This window comes from Natator depressus, chromosome 10, assembly GCF_965152275.1.
Source record: "Natator depressus isolate rNatDep1 chromosome 10, rNatDep2.hap1, whole genome shotgun sequence".
Classification (NCBI taxonomy): Eukaryota; Metazoa; Chordata; order Testudines; family Cheloniidae; genus Natator; species Natator depressus.
Genome location: NC_134243.1, coordinates 8,207,635 through 8,216,187, shown reverse-complemented (window position 1 = coordinate 8,216,187; position 8,553 = coordinate 8,207,635).

Sequence of the window (8,553 nt, the reverse complement as noted above, 5' to 3'; positions counted from 1 at the left end):
GGATATTTCAGAGGTGACCACATAAGAAGTGCAGTGTCTCGTAGGGAGAGGTGGGATGTGCTGTGCAGGGTTGCACCGTGGTTGGCCGTTCTCGGTAGTCCTGCAGCCATTGCGGGGGTTCAGCTGAGGATGCCTAGCCCCAGAGCCCCTTAGCTGGCAAGTTCTCAATTTAAATTCCCTCTGCGACTGAGGGGAGGGAGCAGGCTTGGCGCGCCCAGGCCTCTGGGTGTATTCCTCTTCCCTCCGGCCTTGTCTCCAGCGCGTTACGCTGGATAAATACGTGTCCGTAATTACATGCAGAAAACTATGCTGCTGCAACATTCAGGTGGTGCCGTTCTGAGACGCGACGGCAAACACAAAGGCTCCTAGGGCAGCACTGCCCAATTCTGTGGCATTTGGTGGTTTTTTTCTTAAAGCGCCAGCTCCTGGACTCCTGTGATTATGAGAGAAACTCAACTGTCACTTTAAAAATAATTATGTTTCTAGCCCTCATGGTTGTGGAAAAAACTTGAAAATAATAGTAAGAACACCTGGCTACTACCTAGCATCAGTAGAGCTCAAAGTGCTATACAAAAGGTGGGGTGTCATTACCCCCATTTTAGACAGGGAAACTGAGGCACAACACAGTGATGTGACTTACCCACAGTCACCCAGCAAGCCAGTGGGAGAGCCAGGAATAGAACCCTGATCTCCTGAGGCCTATTCCAGTGCTCTATCCATAAGGCAAAGCTGCCTCTCATACGACCTCCCCTCAAAAAAGGTGGAAACACCAGAAAGCAAATAAAAAGAACCCCACATTCATTATTTTAAGAAGCCAGTCACAATTGCGGGGGGCTGCCCTGTTGCACTTACGCTCTTCCTGTTTCTTTTAGGGCTGGACTCCGGCACTCTTCCTTGGTCTGAATGAAAGAAAAGGAGTACTTGTGGCACCTTAGAGACTAACCAATTTATTTGAGCATAAGCTTTCGTGAGCTACAGCTCACTTCAAGTGGGCTGTAGCTCATGAAAGCTTATGCTCAAATAAATTGGTTAGTCTCTAAGGTGCCACAAGTACTCCTTTTCTTTTTGTGAATACAGACTAACACGGCTGCTACTCTGAAATTGGTCTGAATAGTGCCTTACTCCTCACACAGTCTTTTTCATTCCAGTGGCACTATGAACAGCGTAAATACTATTCAGAGCCAGGGCTTGTCTACACATGAAAATTAATCCAGGCTTAGGGAGGGCAGAATCTGGCCCTAAACATACAACCGAATGTATGACCTTTTGTCTCCTAGCCTGAGCCCTAAGGTTTGTAGCCTTGATCACTTACATAGGGAGCTTCAACTCAGCCTTGACAAGGGTGTGTTAACTTTAAGTTAATTGGCAATCAAGGTAAAACAGTCTAGTGTAAACAGGTCCTTTAGGTTTTAAAGTACAGCCCCCCCACAACTCCCAGGATGTGCAGTGCAGTGGAGTTAAGCTCCCGGTAGGAACTCTTGCATTTTGTGTGTTTTATGACAGCTGTGCCACCTTCCTGTTGAAGCAACAGCTGTTCTGGCATTTACTGCCTTTGTTTGGTTTTTGTAACTAGGCTGGGTCTTGCTTTCACCACCAGCGCATTTCAATGGCTCCATTAGGCTCCGAAGGCCAAATGAATGAAGGGGGGCTGCCAGGTGCGCTCACCTCATTGAGGTGGTGGAGGGGTGGCTGGGCACCTTTGCTGGAGACAGCTACCTGCCAAGCTCTGCTAACAGGCAACATTTGCTGCTGGTTAGAGGGTTAGAGCTTTACAATGGGAAAAGAGCGAAACAGGGGTGCCTGAAATCCAAAGCCTGTTGCTAGGAGTAGGTGAGTCCTGTGGGGGCAGAAATCAACACAATGCTCTCAGCATGAAATATTCCCTTGAGAGCAAAATTCGTGTGCATGTTTCTGCTAGGAGAAGGAAACAGATGAGCCGATTATGGGGAGTGGGGCCCCAAACACCGGCCCAGATGTCACGCCGCTGTGAATCTGGAGTAACAAGGGAGCTCCACTGTCTTTACATCAGTGCCACTAAAAGCAGAATATGTCTCACAGCCTTTAGGGATTACTTACCGTCGAGCAACCTTGACCTTTTCATGAGCCCGCAGCTCAGTCTGGATGCGTGGATCAGCCCCAAGAAGGAACACCAATCGTTTCACTGAAGAAGGCAGGAGGGAGAGATGGTGGAGAAGAGTCTGTGGCAGGCAGCTAAGTAAAAACAACCTGGACAGTCTTAGTCTAGGATTGCCAGCAAGAGAAGGGGAGTGAGCAGCCCCTCCCCTAAGCACAGTGGATGTGGTGGAATGAAATCGCCAGAGAACACTGAACGTGGAATAATGGCCGCAAAGCCCATCACTAAGGAGGAGCAGAAAGTTCGTCCCTGGGGGAGTGAAGAAAGTGAGACACAGCTTTAGTGATCGCTGCGGGGGGCGCAGGAAATCTCGATGTAATGCAGCACAGGCCGGCTGCTCCTCCCAACCCCACAAAAGTATCTGTCTGTGGCAAATAAGCCACGGCTGTTTGGACCTGGAGCTGGCTTGGTCTGGCCTAATCCAGATGGGCTAGTCAAACTCAGGGGCCTAGGCTGTGGGGCGGCCCTGTGGCACCCACCAAGAAGATAGGGAAACGGCAGCCTTTGCCATAAAGATCTCTCTCCTTTTACCCACATGGGGAACTGCTGACTGTACAGCAACTGTATTGCTGACAGGATAGCGGTGCCTTGCTCTGCAGTGGGCATAGAGAGAATGCCAAGGCCCTGTGTCACACCTGAGACCTTGCTGCCCTCCTAGGGGAATATGGCACAATCTGGAACTTTCACTGGTCTCCCCAGGCAGAAGTGTGGGGCAGGGAGCCAGGAACACTTGAGTTTTAATCCCAGTGCTGCCGCTGATGTGCTGTGTGATGCTGCTCTGGTTTGTGCCTCGGTTTCCCTAGCTGTGAAATGGGGCTGAAGGGCTGGGGGGGGCTCACCCATGCTTTATGCCATCATAAACACTGGCAGGGGGACCCTGAGGTTAATATTCCCCTGGAGCCGAGGCACTAGCAGGTGTTCGCAGCTCGCCGTCAGCTGGGCAGGCTGATGGGGAGCAGCAGAGACTGGAGGGGCTGTGAGCAGGGATCTTAAGGTATCCAGTGACTGAGTGCATCACCCAGCAGCTGCTGGTCTGGATGTGTGTAAGGGGTGGGGGGAGCTGTTGCGCCCCGTTATAAACTAAAGCTACCCCCCTTCCCCACGGCAGGGACCACACCTGCCCCGCCGGGGCGTGAACTCCCTGTTTATAAAGGGCTGCAGAATCAGACGTCCCTACAGAAAGGCTTGGTGTCCTTGGGGGCTCAGGGGTGTCTGAGTCTGACATCCCCAGATCAGAGCCCGCAGCCTCAAAGGAGGAAGCAGCGGGCGGCAGCCAGCTCGTTTGCTGCTTGGAAGCCTCTGATTCAGAGCCCTGTCACTGGGCCCTGCGATGGGCCGCTGTGTGTCACTGACTCGCAGTGCCCGAGAGCAGAGATGGCCCCAGGTCGTGTTCCAGAGCTGCCAGGAGGAGACGGGCAGGTGCAGGCGAGGGGAGCTGGCCCGGTTCTGTGAAAGGGCCCTTAGGGCAGGAGCAATGTGCTCCTGCAGCAGTAAGATATCTGGACTGGGTGGGCCAGACCTGGCTGAGCCACCTGCTTCACAGCTGCAAGGCCTGTCGCTGCAAGGGAGTGAGTAGCGCTCCAGAGTCAAAGGAAGCCATTTTGTTTGTCCCTTAGGGAGCATGAGCAAACCACCTCTGCAGAAACCCCAGCTCTTGCTGCAGGCGTGTAGAGTGGGGAACGAACCGAGGCTCCCCTGCCCGGTGCCAGGCGTGCGGGGCGGGAACAAGTCGGGGCTCCCCTGCCCCTTGGTATCTGGACTCTGGCTCCGGATGGGCTCACCCCATGGAACATTCCTTACTTCCTGCACCCAGGTAGCAGCAACAGCCATCTTTGCCTTTTCTCCTGACCAACTCCTGGCGTTGGCTTATGGCTCCAGAGCCTGTAGCTCAGCGCGTCCAACGCTGGCCGGCTTGCCCTGCCTGTCTGTTCACCCAGACAGGGATCTGCTCGAGGGCCAACATCCCCCACATTACCCATAATTACAGCCCAGACCATTCAGGAAATAAAAGGCAGGAGGCTTGTGAAACCCTGTGACTTGGTAATAGCCTGGTCCAAACGCAAGGGCAGCATGTGCCCGGCTGATCGGCAGAACACCTTTCAAGAGATACCACACTCCCATGAGTCAGGATGCCTGGGTTCTAGCCCGAGCTCTGTGGACAAGTGGGGTGCACAGTGGTGATAGCAGTGTGAGTGGGTGCCAGGATTCCTAAGTTCGCCTGCTGGCTGTGCCACTGACTTGCTGTGGGATCTTGGGCAAGTCCCTTCACCTCTCCTTGTCTCAGTTTCCCCTGTAACATGGGGTAAGGAGCATTGTGGAGGCTGTGTTGATCCACAGGGCCGTCTCGCTCAGGGAGGAGGAGCACATTAGCCACAGAGCTGTCAGGTGTCCGTGTGGAAAGATTCCTGTCTGCTCCAGCATTCAGAGAGATACTCGCACCCAGCAGGGAGTCATAGGCTCTGCCATGGGGCCCCAGTGTCTCTGAGGCTCTTTGAGATCCTGGGATGAAAGCTGCCAATTGTCTTGGAACCTGGGATATCCCAACAGGCTGCTTCCACTAATGCCCCAGTCAGTGCATTTCCCAGGACGCTGTTCTTTCGGGGCCTGTCTCTTGCGTTCACCCCTCAACTCCAGTGGGAGTCTGGCTCAGGTGACACAGACTCAGGAGGAGCGGCAACATGTGCCCCTTTGCAGGCCCGCTTTTCTTTCAATAAAGAGATTTGCTTTGAATCTATGAGCCTGATGTTCATTTTTCAAGCGGCGGCTGCATCCGTGAGGTGCTCAGACAGGCTTGGCTGGGGTAAAACTCCTCTCCCGGGAACAAACAGCCATCACAGCACTATTTATTTATTAGCAGGAGGACAATTTGGAGATGGATTGGCCAGTCTGGCAAGATCTGGGCCCTACATCAAAGAGGACAGCAGGGCTGGATGACTGGAAGCCAAGTGAGAGGTGTGGGGTGGAGAGATGCTGTGCCTGAGCTGTAGGATCTAGGGCTCAGATCCTCCCAGGCAGTTAGGGTCAATATACCTTAGAGGATGTGGCCTGTCTGTCCAGTTTGTTCTTTCCTCTAGCAGTTGATGGGCAGGTGAGGTGCTCTCTTCCCAGGTGCTGCCTATCAGCTTGTGAGCTTTTGTTATGAATGAAACAAAACAGATCCACGAGCCTGCACTGCTCGGCTACTCCTGCTGTTTTCGATTCATTTCCCTTTCAAACCTGACTCAACTTCTTTGCGCTATTTTTAATTCAAGGAAACCAATTCTTTACCAGGCAGAATAAACCAATGAAGGAACACACAGATTCTCCTAATGGCAGGGCCCTATGGGTTAGACAGCTGGCTGCTGAGAGATAGGGCATGTTTCCTCTCTTTGGACATTTGGCAGGACCCTGAACACCTGGGAAGAGTTTCTGTTCATCGTTCAAGGCTGTAAATCCAATCTATAAGGTTAGAGGTCAAATCTGAGTTTTGCCAGTATTTTATGGGATCAGCTGAATGGCTAGACTAAGCTTCTCTGAGCTGCCTAAGGGTTTTAAGGATCCAGCTCATTTTAAAATTAATGGTATCCAAATCCCCTACCTCTGCTCTAGTAAAGCAGGAGGTGTTTGCATGTGACTATTCAAAGGAGCAAGGGATATTTCTGGGTCCCATCATTTTCTATTGTGTTAGTGGTGCCACAGCCAGATTGGTGCCTCTAAGGGTGTGTCAACACTGCGAAGTTGTCGACAAAACTTTTGTCTTTCACAGGTACTTAAAAAAGCCCCCCTGTGAAAGACAAAAGTTCTGCCGAGGCAAGTGGCAGTGTGAACGTGGCTTTGTCGGCAGGAGCGCTCTCCTGCTGACAAAGCTAATGCCGCTCAAGGGGCTGGAAGTATTTTGTCAGCAAAAGAGTGTTTACACACGCTGACTTTTAGCGGCAAGGCTGTGTCGACAGGGCTGTGTCGACACAGCCTTGCCGCTAAAAGCTGCGTGGTGTAGACAAGCCCTAAGATTCTCCAAATAAATAGCAATAGCCCAAGGAAATGACAATAATCATATGTTGAATTTGTCCATTGCAGACAACAGGCTAGTGCATCCTGCTCCACTTCTCCAGGGCGACAGCAGGCCAATGATGGCTGTCTCAGCACCACAGCTGTGATTTCCAAGAAGGACCTTCTGGAGACGATACCATTGCTTCTCGTGGTGGGGGAGTGTTGACCAACACGCAGATCCCTAACCTGGATGAACTTGGCCATAGTTTAGTCAGTTGGCTCCTGTGCCTTAGACAGTCATTTAATGTACCTTTCCCTTTTGTTGAACTAATCAGTCAATGGCTACCTCCATTGATCTGGGCGGGGCTGGGGTGGGCACACCACAGAACTTGTGTGAAGGAGAAGATGAATGTTTGGGCTTGGAAAAATCACCTCTTTAGAAGCCTTATCCCACTGAGGGGGGCACATGTCCCAGTTACCTGGGCGCCATGGCATCTGGGTTCTATTCATGGCTTTGCCACCAACCCTGTTGTGGGACCCTGGGCAAGTCCCTTCACCTTTCTGTTTAGATTGACAGCTCTTTAGGGTAGGGACTGCTTCTCCCACTGTGTTTGTATAGCACCTAAAACAATGGGGCCCTGATCTCAGGTTGGGCTTTTAACTGCTAATGTAATATAAATAATAAGAACCCTGTAGTTTTTCGGGGTGGGGGTGGGGCCCCCAATAACCCAATCTTTATATTCATTATTACGTCTACTGTAGATTTATGGTACCCCCTGTAGATTATATTTACTCTGTAGATACAGTTGGTGCTTTCCACAGGGTAAAAATGTGCTGAACAAACAAAAAGATTTTCTCCCCCAAGGAGTTTATAGTCTAAGTCCAGAGGGGTTATAATACAGTATGGAACAAACACAGGGTGGGTGTGGTCTTTAAAGCTGGAATGTTTCTGTGTTTTTCTGGTCGTGTCCTTCTTGGACTCTGCAATACATACTGTGACCCATGGCACCTAAATATCTGTTCTAATTAATAAGCCAAATGGGTGTGTACATCGGTGTACTGCAAACAGTCAGAACGTTATCAAGTTGGTAGAAACACCCTCACCTTTGTAAAGAACAGAATTCAAGATAGACTAAATGGCAGTGTAACAAAGCAAAGACTGAGGGAATGACTGGGGTGCATGAACATTATATTAATGTTTAGTATTGCAAAGTACAAGATAACATCTTGTGGACTGAATCTGTTGTGTTCGCAAACATCTTCCTAATAATTGTACCTAGCTGTTATGTGGCACTTTTCATCAGGAATGGGCAAAATACTTCACAAAGGAGGGCAGTAGCATTATCCCCATTTTACAAATGGGCAAACTGAGATGCAGAGAGAGAACGGCCCAGATCCTCAAAGGTATCAGGGCTCCTAACTTCTACTGATTTCAATGGTTTACTTGACAATGTGGGCCAAAGTGACTTGTTCAAGGTCACCTAGCAAGCCAGTAGCAGAACTGGGAACAGAACCGAGCTCTCCTAAGGTCCAGTCCAATACTCTATACATTAGGCTATACCACCTTCCTAAGTAGGTGATTTTGTTATTTTGTACTGTGGTTCCTGTTGGTATATCTACAAACACAGTCTTTTGGCTCCAGGATAAATCTGCGGCAGGAACCCGTAGATTTCATCTCTGTTTTTAAAAGCAGGGTCTTCTGTCTCTGTCAGGCATGCCTGGGGGTTCTCTGGCTCACGCGCGGCTCCTGACCGTCAGGCTCACAGAACAATTTTATTTCTATTATTATTATTGCTTAGCCCTGCATATTTTTTTCTCTTACCAAAGCACGTTTGGACCTGTACTGTACGATACCATCTGGTAGCCGTTCTGCAGTGACCCGGTGCAGCTCATGGTGGACTCTGGAGTTTGTGCAGGGAAGTATCAAACAGAACACAAGGCCCTTTCCTGCATTCATTGCACAGCCTCCTCTCCCCCTAACACCAGGGCTGGATCTGGCTGTAATTTTCTATGATGAAACCTGGATCCATTTCCTATTTTTGAAGTACAGGAACTATTAAAAAAATGGCTCCCAGCTGTGATGTGTTAGAGTGGACAATAAAAACAGTCCAAACAGTAATAAATGATGGTACTTGAAATGTGAATACCACATTTCATTCCTAAGTGCTTTGCAGACAATCGGCCTGACCCTGCAACCTTCCCGCCTTTCCTCCCATGATTATTCTCATTGACTGGACCAGGAATTAGGGGTGTAGGATTGGGCCCCAAAAACCACTGACATGCAGCCACGTCTGGGGTGGAGGGCAGGGCAGCAGCTAAGTAACAAATTTCACAAAACTCAGTGTGTGGGGAGGAGGGGTAATTTTGACCAAGGACCTCTGGGGCAAATCCATCATGTTATTCTACAAAGATTCCCCGCAGCTGCTGGAGTTTCTGGCCTGGGGGTTTAA